This window comes from Symphalangus syndactylus, chromosome 16 (genome assembly GCF_028878055.3).
Source record: "Symphalangus syndactylus isolate Jambi chromosome 16, NHGRI_mSymSyn1-v2.1_pri, whole genome shotgun sequence".
Taxonomy (NCBI): Eukaryota; Metazoa; Chordata; class Mammalia; order Primates; family Hylobatidae; genus Symphalangus; species Symphalangus syndactylus.
Genome location: NC_072438.2, coordinates 66,798,778 through 66,823,389, shown reverse-complemented (window position 1 = coordinate 66,823,389; position 24,612 = coordinate 66,798,778). Strand labels below are relative to the sequence as shown.

Sequence of the window (24,612 nt, the reverse complement as noted above, 5' to 3'; positions counted from 1 at the left end):
CACCGCACCCAGCCTAGTCCTCTCTTAATCAAGTGAGGAAAATCCTTCCTAGCATCCCCCAGTAGCCTTCCCTTCACATATCATTGGTCAAAACTGGTTCATGTGCCTGTCCTAGACCAATCACTGGTGAAAGGAAGGAGGATTGATGTGCCTGGCTTGTAGACTAACCATGAATCAGCTTCTGGGACTGGGCACAATGCTGCTTGGACAGTGGGGGTTCTGCTAGCGAGGAAGAGGGAGGAGAAACTAATAGTGTCATCACATAATAATGTTAAAAAATAATAATTTTTTCCACCTATTACAAGTTGTGTGTCTGGCATCAGGTTGGGTGAAGAGTTGATGAGCTAATTTCCTGTGAATACTCCAGGTGCCATGCAAGCTGTCTACGTGGGCACATAACAGGCAAAGACCATGGTAGTCGGCTGGCAGAGTCAGGCTGCGAGTTGAGGCTGCATCAGAATGGAATCGACAATCAACCAGTACCCATCTCAGAAGGAAGCAGAAGAAGGGAGGAATCTGAAGGTCATCTGCATGTGGCTTCTGGAACATACTAGAGAGAACCAGTTTAATCCTCAAATATTACACATCATAATAACATGCTCCACAGTCATTTTTCTGGGGAATCTCGTCATTGTAAAATCCAGAACTGTAGGTGGCTATATAGGTGGGTCTCATTTTCAGAAAGGTCGGATTAAAAATCTAGACTTGCAAAACACAGATTAGAGGTCAAATAGTCTGAAGTTTAAACTATTCTTCATTTTATGGAATAATTTATCTTAACATTTGTTTAGTGACATAATTGGTGCACTTTAAATGATTTTGTTGATGAATATATGATTTCCACATAATTTAGTTTATATAGTGTGTGTATACACACACAACGCACACACCTATTGCATTGTATTGAGTTAGGTAGACCTATAAATTGATTAATTGAAAAATCATGAATAAAATAATTCTTTAGAATAAAATGTGCACTAATATGAACTTAATTAAACATCTCAGAGTTTTAGGGTACCATAGCAAATGACATTTCCCAAGGAATTAAATACCTATTCCAAAAATCAAGTTATACACAAATTATACACTCCGTTCATACAGGTCAAATATTCAGTGCACATATTCCCACATTGTGTAGGATATTGAACCAAAGGTCCCTCAAAACTCTAAGATTCTTTTATTATATAAGTGCCATTTGACCTTGAAGTTTTCTGCTTTCCTTAAAAACTGCAACTTTATGATTATAGTAAAATTATCTTCATATCCAAGTTCCAAGCTCATAGCTCACAGTTCATTCATTCACCTATTTATTTATTTGTTCATTCATTTTTTAAGCTCTTATGTGGTCCCACTCTCATGGAATTTATGGCCTAGAAGAGATGAACGTTAAACATGTGTGTAATCATACTGATGAATACATAACCCCATGTAGCTTAGTGATCTGAAGAAATGAACACTACACTATGTAAGGACATAATGAAGGAACCGGATCTTGACTGGGGATCAGAGAAAGCTTCTCTGAGGAAGCAATGCTTGAGCTGAGAGCCAACATGTGAGTAGGAGTTAACAGATGAAAGAGTCTAAGTGAACTGGAAAGAGCATTCCTAAGACAGGTACAGTGTGTGTGTTAGCCTACTCGTCTGTCCGTCTGTCCATCCATGCATCCAAGCATCTGTGCATCCATCCATCCACCCATCCATCTAGTTTTACAAAACAGTACAGTACCAAGTGATCATAGAGATGCAAACAAGTAGAAATCATCTGTGTTTTCTAAGTCTGTAAGTCCATTTGGAAAGACTAGAGAAGTACACTGGTAAAAAAAAAATTCTTAGAAAATGTTCAGAGGTTATTTTAAGTAACAGTAGATGTGAGGCAATTTCAGCAGTTGCTCTTGTTCTTATGGGAATGGGATTTGCAGCTCTCCTGGGCATCGACCTCACTCTACTTTTTCCCCATGAGAAAGGTGCAGAGTGTAGAGGATAAGACTCAGGTGCTAGCAGCATAACCATGCTTCCATGGGAACTGCAATTTGCCATTAAAAATATGAAGAAAAATCTTGCATTAGAAAAGGAATTTGTTTAATTTGACAATGAATTATTTTTTTTCTAGTGCTTTTAGGATTAACCAAAAAGCAAATTTTTTTTTTTAAAATGGGATTTAAATTAGTGTCTATTCTACATAGACTTAATCATCTCATTGTGACTTCCCTGAATATGATTGTTTATATTGAAATCGGGGTAGTTTGGGGCTCACTTGTAGTGATTGGCAAATTATCCATTTGCACTTGTTATCAGGTTAATGGTAAATGTTCCACTGAGTTCACAGAATCTTGGCATTAAATTTGTAAGTGGAATTGAGCCTAGAGGTCAATGAATCTAGTATAACTCTCATTTTACACAAGAAGAAATTGAAAGCCAAATAGGTTAAGTGACTTGTTCAAGCCACTTAAAAATTTATGTCCCAATTCACTCCATAGACTTTTGTGATGGCTGTATAAGTAAACACTGGATCTAGGATCTTCTAACTCTAGGTTCAGTATAAGGGGCTTTGGAGTGTAATTCTCTGCACTCAAATCCCTGCCATTTACTAGTCTTGTGACTTTGGAAAAATTATTTACAGTCTTGTCGTCTATAAAAGAGGATAATAATTGTACCCCTCTCACTGTATTGTTGTGAAGACTAAAATGCATGAGAAGAGCCACGCTTGCAGTAAATGCTCAGTAAGTGCTTTGCCGTGTGTCTTGCTTTGGTCAATAGGAAGGACGGAAGTGACTGTGTGTCAGTTCTGAGTGAGACTTCAATAGGCATGGCAAGTTTCTTCTGCCCTTTTGTGCTCCTGGACTCAACCATGTCCTGGGAAGTCACTCATCTTAGAGAAACGAGACATGGAACAAATCTGAACTATTATGACTGATGTCACCATGAACATTCTTGAACAAGTCTTTTTTTGTGGACATATGCATTCAGTTTCTTCAAGTATTAACCTAGGAGTGGAATTACATTAAAAGGGGCCAAACGGTTTTCCAAAGTGGTTGTACCATTCTGTACTCTCACCAGCAATGTATGAGGGGCCCAGTTGCTCTACATCCTCACCAGTGCTTAATATTGTCAGTCTTTTTAATTCTATCCACTGTGGTGGGTGTTTAATGGTATCTCATTACTGGTAGCCTACTGAGTTGAAAAAAGTTTCTTGTTTATTTGAAGATTTCTAATACTAGCTTCTAGGTCCTCTGTTTCACCCTCAAGGAGGGCTGCACGAAGTTTGACTAAGCCCAGACCCAGTCTTGTCACTCAGCCTTCCTGGTCTATGCTACCAATTGGAATTAGCCAGACCAAGTACCACATAGCACAGAAACACCCAGCCAGTTCACTGGGTATTTATTGAACCTCCCAGGTGGCTTAGAGGCCACTGCTTAGAGGCCAAAGCTCAGTTCTCCTAAGTGGCAAATGTATCTGTGAATGTGATGTAGAGGTATTGAAGATCTTTCCTGTACTTTCCATGTATTTAATGAACAGCAAAAATTCTTACATTTTGGTCGACTAAAATCACATTGTTCTTTTGTAGCTCACAGAGGAAAAGCCTACTCAGGACTTTGCCTGGGATGGACAGTGTGGAGATGTTATGGTAGTTGCTACAATAAACTTTCTAAATCTTTCTGTCTTTCTGGTCCCCTTTCTACTTTCTATTTCTACTTTCTCCTTCTTCCTTTTTTCTCTCTTCTTTTTCTCCTCCCCTCCCTTTTTATTTCTTTTTCCTTGTTCTTATTCTTTCATCAGCTGAACAAGAGTTTAACAAAACATCTGAACACATAAAAAATCATCAGAAAAACACAAATTTCTGGAACATCGATATATGCCCTAATCTTTTCTGAATTTAATGTAGAACTGATTTATATCATATAGAATTTTAATATGTATATTATTGATTTCTACTTTGTCTTGTTATTATTACTTCCTGTAGTTCTTCCCACATTTCTAGATAACTCTAATAATTGTGATTCTTAATGGCAATAGAGTAGTTCATTATATTATCACGCCAGCCTGCTGAGCCATTTCACCAAACCAATATGCAATATTCTGTTGTATGAATGTAGCCGTATTTATTTGACCCATCCCCTTTTATTAGACATTTATGTTACTTCCAGTTTGGAGTATTAATAATAATGCTACAGTAAACATCTATAAAACATAAAATCACTTTAGGCTGGGGATGGTGGCTCACACCTGTAATCCCTGTACTTTGGGAGGCTGAGGCAGGAGGATTGTTGGAGCCCAGGAGTTTGGGACTATCCTGGGTCAACATGGCAAAACCCCATCTCTCCAAAAAAATACAAAAATTAGCCAGGTGTGGTGGTGGGCACCCGTAGTCCCAGCTACTTGAGAGGCTGAAATGGGCTACGCTTGACCCTAGGAAGTTGAGGCTGTCGAGATGTGATCAGGCAACGACACTCTAGCTTGGCCTACAGAGTGAGACTCTGTCTTAAAAAAAAAAAAAAGGAAGACAATATGCTTTTACATAAACCTTTATTTGCATTTCTGCTTATTTTCTTAGGATTAATTTCTAGATGTAGAATTTCTGAGTCAAAGGGTGATAAACCTTTTAAATGTTCTTTGCCACCTAGCCAATAATATTTCAGGAAAGCCCAACCAATTTTGTTCTTAAAATTAATATATGAGAATGCCTATTTCATGGGAAATGAAAACATTTTGAAAATATTGTATAATTAACAAAAAAATATTTTTTAAAATTACAAAGCAACACCTATCACCTCTCTGCTGTCAAAATTCAATCTTAATAGAAATGCATGATTATTTCTTTAGATGTTGGGATGAAAGCTGGATTATGTTTTGGCACTTGCCCTCTACTTTGCAGGTTTTACAGGCAGTGGTAAATGCTGTTGAGTCAGGATCTGAGGACAGTCAGTGACAGTAGTAGGATTTTTCAGTGTGTCTTTGTCAGCAGCAGTCAATTCGTAGGTCTTCTCCCATCCTCCCTTCTTGGTGGTCATTAGCGCTGTTCTTCAAATCTTTCTGGATCTTTGACTTTCAGGCACAGAATAGGATTTCACTTCCTGGCCCCCTTGTCATTGGGTGACTGGTGGCTGGGCCATGTGACCAGTTCTGGGCAATAAGATATGAGTGGAGATGCTGTGTGTCACCATTAGATCAAGCATTTAATTGCTGATTCAAGGCTGTGCAGAGCTTTCTTTCTGTCCCCCATATGCCTGGCAATGTAGGAATTGGTGGCCACTTCCTCAGCCTGGGTTTTGGAGTAAGGAGTAAGGAGCGGTCCCACCCTCCATCTCCCCCCGCCCCCCTCCCCCTCCCCCTCCAACTGACCTGAGATGGATATGTAGTAGAGTGAGAAAGATGCCTTTTTTTTTTTTTTTTTTTGCCATTGAGATTTTGGGGTATGGTTATTACCCCGGTACAAGCCAACCTGTTCTGACTGTTATTCCTTCTCCTGTTTCCCTTCCTTCCAACATGTATGGCTAACACACCCCTATCTATCCTATAGTCTTAAAGCCTTTGCCATGAGCCTGATGGTTGAGAGTCAACAGAAATAGACTTGAAGCTCATATGTTACATAGCTGACATAAAATGCTTATTATCTACACTTACCACTTAATTTTATAAACTATATATGACATTAAACAAAAATAAGTACTTTTGTTTATTCAGAAAGGTACAAAAGCAATTAGACTGTTGGTTGCAGGACAGGAAGGCAGGGGTCAGGGAGTAGGTGATGCTGGCCACCTCACAGAGAGACTGATGTCTCACCAGGCTGGGCTGTAGCTGGTCTAGTCTGTAGCTTTAAGCTTCCCAAAGTAGTACAAAAAGGCTTAGGCCTTTGTAACTTGAAAACCATCAAAAGAGTTTTCCTCCATGTGCACAGATAGGCACGGTGTGTGTGTGTGTGTGTGTGAGAGAGAGAGAGAGAGAAAAGGAGAGAGAGAGAGATTGTGAAGAAACTATTTGCCAGTGGAAAATAATGCCCCCTTTTAAACAAGCTGAAAATGTCTTGATATAAGGCAGTGTGGTCTTGCTCCCATGTTTACAGAGGAATCCTTTCATGCAGCCATGATATATGGAGGATTTAAACCATCGAGATCCTTTATGCTAACAGACCATTTGTCTTGGATTTTCCAGGTTTCCAGATTGTCTTCAAGGAGTACAGCATTGACTCTGAAATTAGCTATTGTGTAGACAGATGTATTACAAGTCTCTAAATTATCATGTTGCAGGAACTTGTCATTCTAACACTTTAATAGAGTCTAGTTCTGTGTCAGCCCTCCCTCTGTCCTGAGACTTTGTCACATGGGTAATTCAGATGTCAGTGTCTCTGCCCCGCTTCCTTGCTTTTCATTAGGATCAACATTTCCAACTCCTGTTTTCTAGTTATCGTTCTTTTTGTTTCTGTGATATTTTCAAACCTGGGATTTTCCCTTAAGGGAAAAGTGGGTCTTTTGCTTGGGAAGCATGCTTGTCTTCCCCGGTTGCACTCCAGGGCCCTTTATTAGTGCGCTTTTAGACTTTTGGGAACTAAAACCTTTTGGTTGCTGAATTGTGTGTGTCCCCTACCATCACAGAAAAGAAAGAATGTGTGTTCTTTCTCTTTTAAAGTCAGTTAAAGTCTTCTCTAGAGAATGCTTGAGGACTTCCCTGAAGGATGCCTCAGGATGGCACCAACCCACCAGATGTAGGCACTCTGGGATGAACATCTTTCTCCTTCCGGAAGGCTTTCCTTCTAGCCCAGTGGCTCTAGTAGTTTATCATCTGCATCAGAATCACCAGGGTGGTTGTTATTGTGCAGATTCTTGGGTTATACCCCAGACCCACTGAGTGTGAGCCTTTTAGGGCTGGGACCCAGGAATCAGCATTGTAACAGGCAACCCAGGTTTTGAAGCCCTGCCTCCTGGCAGATCTCTCACTGTCTGCAGAGTGTCTCCTAAATAAGCATCTCACTTCACCTACAACAAAGCCACTGACTCCACTGTCTCCACAAGGCCTGGAGGGAAGGAAGATCGCTCCCTGTCTCTTCTTCCAAAACTTTCCTTTGGAGCTGGGCCTGGTGTCCTCAAATGAGAGGGACTTGCAGGAAAGTCAGTGAACAAGACTTAGGAAATGCACAAGGAATGAAACAGAGATGTCAGAGCCTCTTCTGGCCAGGGATGGTGGAGCACTATTTAGTTTTTTCTACAAGCACCATGTAGTTTTTTCACGCATTAGTCCTCAAATATTTATTATGCGCTTACCATGTGCCAGGCACCACTCTAGGTGCATTCTGTCCAACCTTGCATTTCCCATCTTTTTGTCAGATATGAAAAATGAAGCTGAAATTTAAGTCCCAAATTATCACCAAGTAGGCAGGACCAGCAAAATAATTAGGAGACATATTTCTGCCTTTTTCTGTGTGTGTATGTGTGTTGTATATGTGCCTCTGTGTGCTTTTGTGTCACACATACTCATGTGGATTAGATTTTATTAAATAGCTTGTGTTTTCCAAGCATATGTATATGCTTTATTCATTTTATTACTTCATTTGAGTGTTTGTTTATTCATTCAGTAAATAGCCATTCATTTATTCATCTAATATCTGTAGTAGGTCTGCTGTGTGCCAGTCTAGTCAGTAGGTACTACGGATGCAATGATGAGCCAGACCAAGTTCTTGCCCTCATGGAGCTTTTATGTCAGAGTAGATGATGCTCTTGTATGCCTTATTGAACACCTAGCTGTTGTTTTGTAATTTCCTTTTCTGTAGGCATCATCGTTTCAACAGATTGCCAAGTAGAGCCCAGGAGCCCTGCCCCGTGCTTTCCTCCTTCCTGGTTTCACAATGTCCTTTTCAGCAAAGATGCCTTTCCAGACATTTCTTTACATGTCTGAAATATTTATACACAAAACTGGGGAAGATGAATTAAAAGTGTGAACTCTACATGGCACTGAAGTCTAAAGAGGAAGTGAAGCTGTTCAGCTGTGGGTTTTGACTGGTTCTCACTGGGAAACCCCTTTCAAGCAAAACTTTCATGGGGCAACAGACTTCAAAGAGGTTCCCAGTCATGCCATGTTTAAAACTTGTTAATGGGACCTAATTGCAAACAGCTGCTCAGTTTAGCCACTGTTTGGGTTGGCATTCACCTACCATAGATCTAGGTCATCTTTTTGTTACATTATATTCATATTGGTATCATAATATATTTGTTATAATCTTAGAATTTGTCACCATCCAAAGGATTATGAGATAATAAATAAAAACACGGAGACAACATGTTTGTCAAGCCCTGAGGTCACAGCCAAGTACAAAAGCACTTGGGAGCAGATGCCTATTTGATACACTGTGTGTAGTCGTGGCACTTCACTCACACACATGGGAAGGTTTCCAACAACAACAACAAATCCGTGGTGTTTGCTGGAAGCACTAAATGATCTTTTATTGTCCATTTCTTCTTTTAACTATTGCCTTTTAATGCCACACATCACAGGAACAAGGGGGACACTAATAAATAGTAGTTTATTAGGTGAAATTGCTATTGGATCTAGTTTGATACAATATTCATGTTTCCTAAGAATCACTTGGGGGAACAACTTGTTGGTTAAATGTGAAGGGGTGATTTGGAAAATATTTACCAAGTGATAAGGCATGAACACTGAGGAATTAGAAGGAATACTGGCTGCAGTAACTGGCATGGTCACACTCAGGCATACTTGTTGTCTAGCAACCAAAGTGTCTATTATCCAGCAAGTTATCACTAAGGATAACTAGAACATGATCCTGCTGGGATTCAGTGTAGAACATGCACCTCAGAGTTATCTTACTCTAGGAGTACGAGAGCCAGGGTATTTCTACCAACTCCTGCCCATCATTGATTGAAGGCAGTCCTGCCATGCAAGTGGCTTAGTGGGCTCAGGAGGTCTGAGGATGCCTTTACGCAAAGAAATGCTGGTTTGGCAACTGGAAGTCAGACTACTGAGTACTGAGGTGATGAGTGCCCAGGGGTATGGGTGGGCACCAGCAGCACCTGCTATCGTGGCAGGGGGGCATTTGAGGATGTTGGTGGGGCTGATCATGAAATATTTCTCTCTCTGCATTAGCCATGTCAGTAGAAATAGCCTCCTTGAGGTTATTTGAAACAAGTTGATACTCAGATTACATCTTATAAATTAAATGGGATTGAGGGAGTGGAGCATTTAATGAAAATGGTGATGGTCTTGAGAACAGTGTAAGCAGTTAATACTAATTTGTTCTTCTATGTGATAAGCGTGGCTTCTCCTTTTTCCAGATGAGGACACTGAGGATCAGAGATATTGAAAAACTTGCCCAAGGATGCACAAGTGGAATGGTAAAGATAGGATTTGAATTCTGACCTCTCTGACTCCGTGTCACAAACTCCTGAAAGTGTGAAAGGTTTAACACAAATTCCTTCCCCGCTCTTTCTCTCTCTCCCTCCCCCTTCCAACTTTTGCCTTTCAACAAATATTTGAATACTTACTATGTGCTGGGCACTATTTTAAGCACCACATAGCAAAGAAACGGTTTTGGTCCTTTTTGATCTTGATGATTCCCCATCCCTCCCTTAAACATTTTTCCTTCCCCAGGTCCTTCCCTAACTTTTGTGGGGCCCTGCAAGTGTAAAAACAGAGGCTCATATGCCATACCTAAATATTTAAAAGTGATAAATCAAGCTGGCAAAGTGTTAAATAAAAGATGCTCCATCCTCCTGCCTTGATAAGGACACTTGTGCACAAGGGCTGCTGTGCACTGAGAATCTGTGGGGTCTTGGAGCACCATGCAGGAATGTGGTGGCTCAGAGGGTGTGGACACCTAGCCCACGGCCTGTGGCCTGTCCCTCATCTCATCCCACCCTGGCAGTCCCACATAAGGGGGCGGTACACATATGTGTGTGGACATCCTAGCCTACACATACAAGCTGTATCCCCACAAACAGCACCCCGTGGCTTAGGGGTGTGTGCACTGGGGGTGTGACCTGCCTTGGAGAGAAAAGCCCTGGGGAAAGCTCTGGAAGTGGACTTAAGACCACTTGGACAGGGGATTCAGTGTCTCTGGTACCCAAGACATAGTCTGAAAGATGAGATGCAGGCTGCAGGCTCCAGGTGGGTACATCTCTGTGCCCCTCAACTCTTCACTCCATAGGAAAGGGCACAACCAGAGGAGTACTAGGGGTCCCCCTTTCCTGGGCCTAAGAGTAACAGCGCTCCTCCCTGTTCTATTTTGTCTTCCAAATCCCACTTTCACATGTGGATATTTTTTGAGATTTGGCCATCTGAGGATTTTTATAGAGGAAAATGTGGAATTCAAACACTCTACTTGTTGAACAGAGAGCAGGTCCATTGAGGTGGGCAGATGGTAGATGTTACCGGAAGTGGAGGAGTGGGATTGTAGAGAGACCCGCTGGCCTCTCTGGGGCTACATGGACTTCCTTGCATTCAGCAGCCCTAGTCTACAGAGGGAGAAGCTATGCTATCCTGGCCCTCTGTCTTGAGACCTTGATGGGTTCATCCCAAACCTCAGGAAGTGGATGCAGTTTAGCAGGATCAGCTCTGCGCCCTGTTCACTTCTCCAGCCATGAGGACTGCAGCTCTAGATAGACTCCTAAAGCACACACAAAAGCAGTGCTTCCTTTACTGGGCGAGATTCTCCTGGGGGAGCAGGCAGAAGCCCTCCAACCTGAGCAGTACGTGCTCATGCCAGTGTGCATTCGCCTGTCTCCCCTGGGAAAGGTAGATGGTTTAAATTCTTTATTTATTAAGCCTGCACAATGTGATAGAACACTATAGCAGACAGTCCTCGATGTTTAATTCTTAAGAAAATAGGAAACTAGATATATAATTCCCTCCATTTAAATTCTATTCACTTCTCTCTTTGTGTTAGGGGAGGTACTGAGGAATGCTGTTTTCATTTGCTTTTACTTTTAATATGGTGCTACTCAGAACCAGTAGGGTATATCTATTAATATATCCGTATCTATATCTATATCATCTATTTATCTATCATCCATCTATCTATTTATCTATCATCTATCATCTACCCATCTATATTATCTATCTATCTATCTATCATCTATCTATCTATCTATCATCTATCTATCTATCTTATCTGTCTGTAGATAGATATATGAGACGGGATTTTTAAATTTTTTTTCTTTTTTTTTTTGAGACAGGATCTCCCTCTGTCACCCAGGCTGGAGTACAGCGGCACAATCATAGCTCACTACAAGCCTCACATTCCTGGGCTCAAACAATCTGTCAGCCTCAGCCTTCTGAGTAGTTGGAACTATAGATACACACCACTGTGGCTGGCTAATCTGTTTGATTTTTATTTTGTAGAGACAGGTGGGGTCTTTCTATATTGCCCAGGCTGATATCGAACTGCCGACCTCAAGCGATCTTTCTGCATCAGACTCTCAAAGTGCTGGGATTACAGGCGTGAGCCACCGCAACCAGCTGGAAGCTGGATTTTTAATGTTTCAAAGTAGAGCAAGTGGGGTCGCCCATTAGGGAACACATCCCAACACCTTTTCTCCTCTGAGTGGCTCCCACGTTCATACCTCACAAGGTGCTCTGTGCTTCAGGGTGTCTCCCCAGTTGCTCTTCAGCCTCCTCTTGCTACACGGGCCAAGGGCACTGTTTGATGTTTGCAGCTTGTCCTCTTGTCTCCCTTCAACCCTTCAACTTATCTCTTTCCATTTGCATTATCCCTGGCCAGGTGTGTGCTGGGGGTCACTCATACGGACTCACAAAGGCCAATGTTAAAATTTCAGGAATGTTGTGAGCCACTTATTAAATACAGCCATTATAAAAGTGAAATGGCCTAAACTTACATTTAAATATATTTCATTAAAAACAAATGTAGTAATAATAATACTCAAAATTCATTATTTTCAAATTATTTTACTATATGTTACTATTATCTATGCTGTTGGGGTTATTTCAGTCTATTGTAACTGCAGGGTGGAAATATTGTATAACAGTGTGCTCTGCTATGCCCTTTTCCCAACTGTGTGTTTCATGATGTCCTGTTGGAGCTTGAAATCAGCCATGGTTGTAGTATTTATTTCATGTAAATTGGTAAACATTATGAATCAGGAGTCCCTCCCTTACCCAGAGAGCCTGTTGTTAACATTTACCAGCACACCATGATCTGTAGCTCTCAAATCCTTAGATCAGAGTTTCTCAGTTCTAGCACTATTGACATTTTAGGCCAAATAATTCTTTGTTTTTTTGGGGGTGTCACTTGCATTGTAGAACGTTGAGCAGCATTTCTGGATGCCAGTAGCTTCCTCTCCCGAGTTGTGACAACCAAAAATGTCTCCAGATGTTGCCAAATGTTTTCTGGGGGATAAAGTTATCTCCACTTAAGAACCACTGGCCTAGACAACATTATCCTTTAAGTAAGTGACTTGCTATTCTTCCCTTTTTAAACTTTAACATGCATCTGACAAATATTCAGTGCCCATTATGCATGTACATACAATGATAAGCAAGATAAGCATTGTCCCTGTCTTCATGGAACTCCAGTCTAAAATCATGGACTAAGCTGGAAATATACTGTGTATCCACTAGGAATAGAACATGCTATCTGCATGCTAATGTGCTTAGTAGGTTATCTTGATCTTTATTAATTTCATTAACACTAATTGCAACATTGTATAATGTTTGTGTTTCCCCTTCAGGTGACTGTTGTCTCTTGGGAACAGGTAGCCACCAACAGGTGAGCCTCTCAGGGGATCACTGGTAGATCTAGGATGGCAAATAGCTTCTTTAATATGACAGCCTCAGTGTAGTGGCTGGCAAGGAGCTGTGATTGGGAGGAACTGGAAGTCACACCCAAGCTCATTGAGCAAGCGTGTCGTGCCATGAGTAAGTAGTCCCAGCTGATGAGCTTATCATGGGGTTGCCAGCGGGGGGACTGCCCTGGGTGGAGATAGAATGGGAGACATAGCCATACCTCAGAAGGATATGCAGCTCCTGCGAGGACCTAAGTGGAGCTGGGTCAGCATGGCCCCAGTAAGCACACAGCAGGCATTGATCAGCCACAGACTTCAGCATCGAGGCCTTCCAGGGTGGGAACTAGATGAACCGGAGGACAGGCCAGGAACCTGCACATATGAATCATGTGGGCCAAGGACCTTCCTCCCCTTTCCTACCACCATGAAGCAGACCCTTCCCCCAGGAGTCATCCTGGAGAAAAATGGGAAAGTGAAGCAGTGGTAGGGGGCAGGGGGTGCTGCAATACCAAAATATCCAGAAGGCATTTAAAATTGTTGGACTAGATGACATTTAATTTTCCTTCTTTACTCAGTAAAGTGAAGGGCTCAGGAGAAAGATTGGATCAATTATAGAAAATAATGAAGGTACATTTTCTTTGCGTAACTAAATGTAGGGTAAGTACATTTTGAATTTGCTAAAATTGTCTTTGCTCTGCCTCTGCACACATGTTTGCCGTGTGCACACACACAAATGGCACTTCTGGGAGTTCTTCCTTGCTACCATCTCCTCTCAAGAATCAATGCTCACAAAAGCATTTGTGAGAAGTGTGGAGTTTACTGTGGAGATTCAAAGGGAAGTTGATGGAGGTTTCACTGTAACCCCCACAACAAACAGATTCATATTCCACTTTGATACTGTGTTCATCACTTCCAGTATATACCTTTTTCCTAGTTGAGTATTTGAAATCTTGGAAACCAGACTCTGTCTTGCTGTGTTGGTGTGTCACAGTATGATTGGCAGCATGTTTCCTTTGGTAGCAATACATAAGACAATGGTGTGTCTTATGTTGATGACTTCTTATATTGTTAAAATCTTTTAAGTCTACTGCTTTGCAGTCCTTCCTCAACTGCAAGCAGAGGCCTCCCCACTGAGGCCATTGAGTAAAGTGGTTCAAAGTACAGTCTGGAGTCAGACCATCACTCACTATCTCCACCATTCACAAGCCAGGTAACCTTGGGCAAGTTACTGAAGGGTTCAGGGGCTTTATTTCCCCACCTGTGCAATGGGGATAATATTATTAACTACTTCATCGGATTGTAGTAAGAATTAAATGAGTTGATGTATATAAAGAAATTGGAACAGTATCAGGTGGTGGTGACTTCTAGAAAAATAGTTGTTCTTACACGTATTACCTCTTTAGTCCCCTCCCACACAGGCCCTGCCTCCTGTTACCTGTTGCTTTTTCTTTCCTCCCTTATTTTATAGATAATACTTCAGTGACTGCTGTTTGTATTTGAACATGACCTTGAGATCTCTCCTCTCCTTCCCAAATGGCTTACCTAGGTATTTACTCCAAACAAATATGTTGTCTTTTAGAGATACTCTGATAAGTAAAGATTGCTGTATGTAGTCACATATTTTTATCATTATTTCTGATGCATCTATGGTAGATGCAAGAGATAGTAAGGTATGAGCTTAACTGGGGCCGAGCTAGGTTGTTGGGGAACATTAGGAGATAGGATGGAAAAAAGATAGGTTGGAGACAGATGGCACTTGAAGAATCTCCCCTTTGAAATCTTTGGTAAAGTCTACAGTATGATACCTCTCCATACATCTCTTAGGAGGCTTTGTATTTTGATGACAGCATTGAATGCTAGGGACACCCAGCCACACTGGCTAACCCACACAGGGCGGAGAGGACTTTCACCCTCTTCAATTCACTGTGTATGGGTGGCAATGTTTCTTCCCACATATATGGCTGGCCCTAGGAGACAAGTCAGGGCATGTGAGCTGTGGATGTGAACTGAGAGAACAGTTGGGGCTTAGGTGAAAAGTGGAGATTCAGGAACTCTTCAGATATAGTGGCCTTAGGGAAAGATAGATGTATTAGGCCATTCTTACATTGCTATAAAGAAATACCTGAGACTGGGTAATTTATAAAGAAAAGAGGTTATATTGGCTCATAGTTCTGCAGGCTATACAGGAAGCATAGTGCTGGCATCTGCTCAGCTTCTGGTGAAACCTCAGGGAGCTTTTAATCATGGCAGAAGGGGAAGGGGGAACAGGCATGCCACAAGTTGAAAGCAGGAGCAAGCGAGAGAGATTGGGGATGAGGGGGTGTTAACAGAGTTTTAAATGAGCAGGTCTCATAACAACTCACTCACTATTGTGAAGATGGCACCAAGCCATGAGGGATCTGCCCCCATGATCCAAACACCTCCTACCAGGCCCCTCCTCCAGCATTAGGGATTACAATTCAACATGAGATCTGGGTGGGGACAAATATCCAAAACTATATCACTAGGCAGTAACAAAGAGACACCCGGCCCATCTGGGTTCAAAGTGTGCCACAGGCCTGCATGTCCTCCTAAGCTTTTCTTAGGCGGTGCCAGAGTTCGAATGGCTGCAGTCCTGGCATATTCCTCAGTGAGGCTGGAAAAAATAATCCACTCCTCCAAATGGAAAATTTCTTCTGTGTAGGGTGAGCACTTCCAGCTCCAGAAATGAAACATGCTAAAGGCAGAGTGTGACTTGGCATGGGGTGACCAGTATCCCAACTGATCGGTCCTCTACCCTGTTAGTTCATTTCGCTGGCGGTCTTGTCCATAAGGGCAGACAACTTTCTAGCTGGTCACCTTTGGAACAAAGTAAGGGTTTTTGAAAAAGGATTTAAAAAAATTCTTTTTTGGTTTGTTTTGGGTTTAATGAGTCAATGCTTTATTTTACTATGAGTGTTTATAACCAAACCTAAATGTATGTAGGATCTTGAACCTCCCCCACAACTATTTCCTATTTGTTCCCAGAAAAATTCCAATGCCAGATTTTGCCATAGCAACCAGAGGCAAATATCAAGACAGCAATAAAGAGCAAGCTGGAAAAGGGTTTCCCTACAATGTGGCTTGAGTTTCTGTAGGGCATTCCATCCTCCGTGTGGAGCCCTGGAAGGCAAGAGGGGGCCCTGCGGTTCCTCGTGGGGGGTCTGGTAGAGTTCAGCTTTGCCAGTGTCCAGGACCCACTAGGAAATGTGTCTCTCAGGCAGCTGGGCTGGGTGGAAGGATCAGCTTGCCTGCTCCTCGGGCTTGGCACCTGTTGTGTGTTGATCTTTATTTTTGTATGTCAATTTTTCAAAATTAAATGTATTGAATTATTATTTTTCCATTATGCTTTTCCTCTGAGCAGTTTAGTAAACAAGCCTGTTGTGATTTCCTGATTGTCCCCTCAAGTGCTCTTTGGAAGAAGGCAGTGCATATATATAAGTAAGCAAATGAAACCAAAGAACAGGAGACTCTTCCAATATCTGCCCATGACATCCCTCATTCTGTGTCCTTCCTTTTTGTCATCGTTGTTATGGTAATGTTAGGAAGTCCCACTTCTTGCCCGTAGGTAAATTCATCTCACTACAGTATAGCCTTCTTGCTGAAAGAACTTTGGGCTTCCGAGTTACTTCAGGTGCTGGTTTGGATTAGCGGTTTGTTGATAAATGTTTAACAACTTGCTTGCAGACATAAAATTGCCTTGATTTGTAGAGCTGATTTGCTGATTTCTGTGGTGTAAATCCTCCTACCATGGCAGATTTCATCTTACCAGAGTGACCTCATGAACCTGGAACTGGAAAGAGATGCACACATTTAACTCTCATGCACTGGTAAGAGCTGGCTGCCCCACACTGCTGGTTCTGTGGACCTAGGCCCAGGTTTCTCAACCTCAGCACTACTGACATTTTGGGCAGAATGGCTGTTGGTTATTGGTGGCTGTCCTGTGTACTGTAGGATGTTTAGCAGCACCTGTGGTTTCTACTCACTAGATGCCAGGAGCAACCCCTCCCCACTAACTTGTAACAACCAAAAATGTCTCCAGATTTGGCCAGATGTCTCCTGAGGGGCAAAATCTCCCTTAGTTCTGGGCTATTCTGCATTGATAGTGCTTAGAAGGTCCATTCAGCAGGCAGTAGGCTTCCCTTGGTAGCTTTTCCATGAATCACTCTGAATATGCACCCAAAGAGGTTCTCTCCTGGCATTTTGGATGTGGTGCATTAGTCTTTTCTCACGCTGCTAATAAAGACATACTTGAGACTGGGTAATTTATAAAGGAAAGAGGTTTAATGGACCCACAGTTCGACATGGCTGGGGAGGCCTCACAATTGTGGCAGAAGACGAAGGACGAGCAAAGGGATGTCTTACATGGCAGCAGGCAAGAGAGCTTGTGCAGAACTCTCCTTTATAAAATCATCAGATCTCACGAGACTTATTCACTATCATGAGAACAACATGGGAAAGTCCTGCCCCCATGATTCAGTCACCTCCCACTGGGTCCCTCCCACGACATGTAGGAATTATGGGAGCTACAATTCAAGATGAGATTTGGGTGGGGATACAGCAAAACCATAACACGTGGTATTGCAAAACACTGAAAGTGTGCTTCCTTGGGTAGTCTTGAGAAGAGTCATGCTGTAAGGACTTAAGGCACCAAAAATTGAAGACACAGCAGGGCCAGTAGGAGAGCATCAGGGTAATTCCACTATACGACATATCCTATATCCATTATAGGATAGATTTTGACAGACTGCAGAGGTCCCTTAGGCAAACCTTTCCTTTGTATGGGTGAGAAATGAGACTTAGAGACAAGGTGTGTCTTGTCCAAGGGCAAGGTGTGGATGTGCTTGGACAGTCACAGGAGTGTTGTGGTGAATGCTGTAAGACGCCTGTGTGACGTACTGGGAATTAGAACTGACTCCAACTTGTAGCTAAATGTGTTTTGTGGGCTTTTCAATGTTGGGTTTGGATGGGTATATTCTGACATCTCCCTGTCCCCTACCTCTCCACCCCTTTGGAAATATCTGCTCATGAAAACCATAGTATAATGAGGGATTTCTGTTTCAGATAGAATTATTCCCTTCAGCTTCAGGAGTGAGTTGATTATTCACATGTTCTATTTAGGGGGTTTAAGCTGCTAGTCTTTAAAGAATAAATGCTGAAGGTTGTCATTGATTCCTCTTTCTTTCCTCCCACGTCTGCTCTGGGCCTTCTCATTGATGTAGTATCTCAGGTTACTTCCAAAATAATTTGAGAAACGGATTTACAGAAGAAGCTAGCTTTCCAGTAGAAAAGTTTAGATGACAAGATTAATGTGATAAGAACTAAGAAAGCCCTTCCTAGTTTTCATTGAAAATGTGTTTTTAATGCCCAGAGGTGGCCAACCAAAAAGAAAATATTACAGAAGGATTATTTTCATCAGCAAAGTTCTTGGGCATTGCAGGTTCCAGTGTAATTAGGGAAATCACATGCGAGTACATCAATACACTTAAGATGCCAATACGTTGGGCTTAATGAGGACAGCAAGTCTGCTTTTATTAGGGGATTGAATAGAAGTGAGAGGAGTGCTTGAAAAGAATTGGGAATTTTGGATGGGATAATTCATCACTTCACTCCAGATCAGTTTTTCACAGTAAGAAGTGCTGGCTGTTCAGAAAATTTGGCATAACCAAAGTTTATTGTCACTACCTCCTCCTTCTCACATTGTCCTTTGTCACACCCCCAGCAGGTCCACAGTGATCCTGCAGGCCACCCCCATGGGCCCTGCCCGTTTTCTTCCATCAGGGGCTATCTGACCTCAATCTTTCAAAGTCTCCTCAGTAACGTAGGCCAGTTGGATTTTTGCTTTCTTTTCCCAGAGGACAATTCAGCTTCAGCATCTTAGTCTAAAAGGATTCATGCAAGGGTGTCATATGTTTTATTAGGTTAAGGGGGAGGTATTTGGGGTTGTGGGGAGCACTTAATGCAACCCTGTATGACATTCCCTACTCAGTGATGTTCAGGCTGCACAGGCCAACATGGAAAGGGCTTAAGGGAGATGACAAAAAAAAATCTCTTCTTCCACAAGGATTTTCAATTGATCAATTTTGTTACTTTTTTGTGATGAAACTATCTGCACTGCAACTAATGATTTTTTTCTCAAGGTGGAAAAGGTAGGAGCAACAGCTTTCAGTTCTAAGGATACATTCTGTTGACCTTCATAAGCCCTAGGAACTAGAGGGGCAAGATTGAGGAGGAAATAGAGAAAATAATTTGCTCTATAGTATTTTCCCCCTGAGCTGCCATCTGGGGCTTTCAGAGCTTAGCACTGCACTCTTGCACTGTTGCACACACCACAGGAGCAATACCAAGAGATGTCAAACATGAGTAGTATTGGTCACTGGAAACAGCAGATTGCAAATAGCTGTCTCACCAGACTGTTCTTTCAGAAGATTCATTTGTGCCAACTACTTCTTTGTCATGGATCCTTCCTGGTTCTGCAACACAGATGTGGAAAGTGAAGAGAACATGTCATGGGATTCCATTTCTAAGAGTGGGAAATATACAACTTACCATGGGATGTTTAAGATATTAATATATTGTTCATGTGTATCCAGAGCTTTAGTAGAAGTAGGCTGAAAGAGCTGTGCATGTATACACGGTGCTCCTCATTGTCAAATGCTGAAGCGTGTTTCAGGCTGGGTTTGGGGGCTGGGGGTACTTATGGGACAAAGTCTGACTCTCAGTCTGTAGGCTGAGTGCCTTTTTAGTGTATTGGGACTCAGCATGTATTCACCCCATCTGTACTCACAAGCCTAATTCATTAATCAGGATGACTTACTGGGCTGTGAGCCCTTTGAGGACAGGACCTTGTACCTTATCTTGTGCCTCTCATGCCTAGCATAGCACCAGGCATGTAATAGGTTCTTTTTAAAAAAGTGTTTTACAGCTTTATCAAGGCATACATGATGTCGGATCAACTGCATGTGTTTAAAGTTTTACACTTGATGAGTTTTGATATGTGTCTATACCCATGAAACCATCACTGCAATCAAGATAATAAACGCATTCATCCGCCCTAAAGTTTCTCGTGTCCCTTTGCAAGCCACCCCCCTTCCTCCCATTGTTCCCAGACAACCACTATTCTGCTTTCTGTCACTGCAGATGAGTTTGTGTTTTCTGGAATTTTATATAAATGGAATCATACAACATGTACTCTGTTTTTCTTTCTGGCTGTTTTCACTCAGCATAATTTTTTCAAGATTCATTGAAGTTCTATATATTGATAGTTTGCTACATTTCATTACTGAATAGTATTCCATTGTATAAATCATAATAGGCACCTAACAAGTGTTTGTGGCTTTACATTGATTTGAAAATTAATTTTTAAGAATATAATTGGGTGAAAAGTGGACAATGGGTTACCACTCTATTCTTGGTGAGTGGGTTCACTCAGGAAGTGGAAATAGGAATCAGGAGATAATTTGGCATGGTAGAGACTTTTGTTGTCATCCAATATCTATTTTTCCTTCTTTCTTAGTACTAGAATACCTGAGTTTTGGCTGGACACAGAACTGTCTGGAATACAGACTACAATTCTCAGCCTTCTGTGCAGTTCTGTGTGGTCATGCGACTAAGTTGTGGTCAATATGAGGTAAGCAGAAGGGGTCTGTGAAACTTCTTATAAGTCTCCTTGAAGGAAGAGGGATTTCCTCTTCTTCTTCCTGCTTTCTGTTGTCTGGAAAGTGGCTGTAATGTCTGGATCTCTGGCAGCCATTTTGGACCAGAAGAGACCTTGAGAATGGCAGCCACTCATGACAGAGCAATAAAGTAGAGCAGGCCTGGGCCCTTGATACCATAGAGTGCCATGGCCAACTTGGACTACCTCCCGCCAGGCTTCTCAACTGAGAAATATATAACTTTTGATCTTGGCCAGGAGTGGTGGCTCACGCCTGTAATCCCAGCACTTTGGGAGGCCGAGGCAGGTGGATCACTTAAGGTCAGAAGTTCAAGACCAGCCTGACCAGTATGGTGAAGCCCTGTCTTTACTAAAAATACAAAAATTAGCTGGGTGTGGTGGCACATGCCTGTAATCCCAGCTACTTAGGAGGCTGAGGTAGGAGAATTGCTTGAACCTGGGAGGTGGAGGTTGCAGTGAGCCGAGATCGTGCCACTGCACTCCAGCCTGGGATACACAGCGAGACTCTGTCTCAAAAAACAAATAAACGAATAACTAACTAAATAAATTTTGATCTTGTTTAAACCACTGCTGTTTTTGTGGGGGTTTTTGTTTGTTTCTTGCAGACAAAACAATTCTAACTGATACAGTTAGTAAGATGGAGTTAGTTAGAACAAGAGGGAGCTTAATGTTGCTGGAAGATCGTTTCTATCATGCTAATATGTCCATCTCCAGTGTATGGATGTTTCTGACTAGAAACCTAGTATCAACTATTAGAATCTCTTTTCATGAGTTCTGGAAAAATCCTGGCAAACCATTCTTAAAATTCCCCTTTTCCCTATCATGTAACTCAAGCCCCGTCTATTTGTAGCCATCATTAACATTTTAGACTTCTTAAAATTATACTTATTTTATATTTATTGACTTTTAACATGGTGGCTCTGTGGTGGGATGTGGGGTTAACCTAACATCATTACAAAATTTACAAATTATAGTTATGGTGGTTTATTTGGAAATGTTTTCTGTAGATGCCCAGTCTCATTTATTGTATATGAATTTTTGTTATATTTAATCCCTAGGGTTGGTTTGGCTTGTGACTCTCATTTTTTATTTGAAATATTTCAAACATACATAAAAGAGTGTATGTCCAGATGTCATTTATCTAGCAAACATGACTCTGTAGAACAGTCGTTCCCAACTTTATTTATTAATGTAGTAGCGGAACCCTTTTTGCAAATGGCATCCTATGCAGAAGCCCATTATATAAAACATCCCAGAGCTTCTCCGGTTGAAGCAAAAATGGAAGGCTTGGAGCCTTCCTAGATTAAACCCCACCTTGGCCACCCCTTTCTACACCATGGTAACCCCTTGAGTCTGCTCACACAGCCTGAAGGTCTTGTGAGCACATCTGAAAAGCACAGATTAAGAACCAGAAAGCAGGCTAAACACGGTGATCAGATTAGCCATAGCAGGTGATCCAGTGTCCAAATAGTAAAGCCCATCCGTTTTCTTCATAGAGGAGCCTCTGAGATTCTCATTTGGAACTCTGGGCTCTTACGTTAGCCACAATTCTAACAAGCTTTGCAATCTGGTTTCTCAGTCACGGAAGAATAGAAGAACAACTCAGAGGAGGAAGAAGTCAGACATAGCCAGACACGGCTGCTAGCAGTTCCACCAGTGAAAGAGGAGACCAGGATGTTTAAAACAGGCAAACACAAGGTGTGAAAAACCAGAAGCGAAAACTTCTGAGGTCATTTAAGGTAAATGTAGTTCCCTAATATATTCCAGTGGGTTATGAGGCATGATTTTATATATTTACATCTAGAGTGTGTGTATGTGTGTGTGTGTGTATATATATAATATATACGCATGTATAGATGCATACATATATGTGTGTATATTTAGTGAGTGTGTGGTTGTATAAATTATGTGTATACATAAATACATAAAATATTTGTATACTTATAAATATATATTATATATGTAAACAATATGCATATATACACATACAATATTTTGCTTAGTGGTTATAATGATGACTCTGAGAAGAAAAGCCTCATGTTTTCTATTAGTCATTCTGTTTATAGTAATAACAATAATACTTACTGAAACAATTTTTATGTGCTAGGTACTGTTCTGTTTTGTATACTTAATTTCATTACTCTTTCTACTTTCTGAAGCAGGGACTATCGTTTTCCCCGGAAGCAGAGAGAAGTTCAATCCCTTGCGCAACATCACACTGCAAGCATGCGTTGGAGCTGAGATTCAAGCCCGGGCATCCAGGGTCCAGGGCCCATGCTCTTAATATATTCCGTATCTTAGGAGAATTTCCCCTATTTAAACAATAAAAGTGCAAAAATCTTGTGGCTAGCCAAAATTTTCAGTTGTTTGGAAAACTTATTTATCCAATAAGTGGAAAACTCACTTGTCCTCCAACAATTCTGGATAAATGAAAGAACGAATTGAACTGAGACTGGAATCCGGGTCTGCCAGTACTTTGTAGTTCCTATCCATACGGCTTGTCAGGAAGGCCACAGGGAGGTTAACTAACTCTGAGTAACCAGAAACAATCCGACATCAGACTGTTGGCAGTGGGAGTGGAACACTCAGAGCTGAACCGCATGCAAGATGGTTGCATTTTCATTTGCAATGTTGTCATCTTCCTCATGGCTAAAGAGGTATTTTGGAGTTGACATGAAGGCTACTGTAATTTTTGGAGGCATTTTCTTTCTGGCCTGTATTTACATATTGTGGTAGAAGAGTCAGAAGACTTCAAGCTTCAAAAGTGAATCTTGTTGCGAGTTAACAAAAGCACCACCTGGTGGGGTGCAGCTCTCAGCATGTGTCACCCCAGGCGCTGTGATTTCCCTGTCTTCATCCAACTTTGGTTGCTGTTCTTCATGCTCAGGAATTCTGCAATTGCTGTAGCTTTTGCTGTTGTTATGTCTGTAGGTATGGACTCATTTCTACCATTCTGGAATGAAACATTATTTCAAGGGAAGCTTCTCATTGTAAAAGGTCCACACATTCAGAAGGAAACCAGGAGTACATTTTCTTATAGGCCTGGAGCATTAACAGACTATGCGTCTTTCCCCTCAGCGTTGTCATCATGTTGTAAGTGGATGAGTCATGGACAACATTTTCACACACATACATGAGGTCCACCGACCAGTCTTTAGGACAACTAGAAATCTTTTCTTTCTTTATTTTAAAAAAGACAAGATACAGCAAATAAAAATGTTCAGCACATTTGCTGAAATCTTAGCAAAATCAAATTACTAGTAATTTGTTAATCACACTATACCTGTTTTGAGCCAATCCTACTTTTTTTTTTTGTTTTTGAGACGGAGTCTCGCTCTGTCGCCCAGGCTGGAGTGCAGTGGCGCAATCTCGGCTCACTGCAAGCTCCGCCTCCCGGGTTCACGCCATTCTCCTGCCTCAGCCTCTCCTAGTAGCTGGGACTACAGGCTCCCGCCACCACGCCCAGCTAATTTTTTTGTATTTTTAGTAGAGACGGGGTTTCACCGTGGTCTCGATCTCCTGACCTCGTGATCTGCCCGCCTCGGCCTCCCAAAGTGCTGGGATTACAAGCGTGAGCCACCGTGCCCGGCCTGAGCCAATCCTACTTAACCCACCCTCCATCTTCCTCATGCTTGCCTCCCTGGTGAACTCCTATTTATGTTACAAAGCTCAGTGTTTATGTTACTACTTTTGTGTTATTTCTGAATGTTAAATGTACCTCTATTATAGAACATATCTCATGGAATAGTTATTATTGCATATCCACTGCCCTTGTTAGGCTGTGAGTGAGCTTTCTTTCTTTCTTTTTCTTTCCTTCCCTCCTTCCTCCCTCCCTCCCTCCCTTCCTTCCTTCCTTCCTTCCTTCCTTCCTTCCTTCCTTCCTTCCTTCCTTCCTTCTTTCCTTCTTTCCTTCCTTCCTTCCCTCTTTCTCTCTTTTCCTTTTCTTTTCTTTTTTTTTAATTTGAGACAGGGTGTCACTCTGTCACCCAGGCTGCAGTGCAATGGTACTATCATAGCTCACTGCAGTCTCGATTTCTCAGGCTCAAGGGATCCTCCTGCCTCAGTCTCTGGAGTAGCTGGGACTACAGGCACAAATTACCACTCCTGACTTAAAGCCTGGGAGTTTCTTGTAGGTAGGATTCATAACTAATGTATTGCCATGTCCTGGCACATA

General features: G+C 41.8%; 1 long non-coding RNA gene across 3 annotated transcripts; it reads left to right on the top strand.

Annotated features, from left to right (window-relative positions):
- Positions 1–362: 362 nt before the first annotated feature.
- Positions 363–23,692, top strand: LOC129464791 (uncharacterized). Of its 3 annotated transcripts, XR_008651746.2 has the most exons (4): positions 14,012–14,291; positions 20,280–20,393; positions 22,018–22,177; positions 22,598–23,692. It is a non-coding gene; the product is annotated as an uncharacterized lncRNA (long non-coding RNA). The 3 variants fall into 3 exon arrangements; XR_008651743.2 differs by lacking the exons at positions 14,012–14,291; positions 20,280–20,393 and adding an exon at positions 363–664; XR_008651742.2 differs by lacking the exons at positions 14,012–14,291; positions 20,280–20,393 and adding an exon at positions 9,044–9,340.
- Positions 23,693–24,612: the final 920 nt, after the last annotated feature.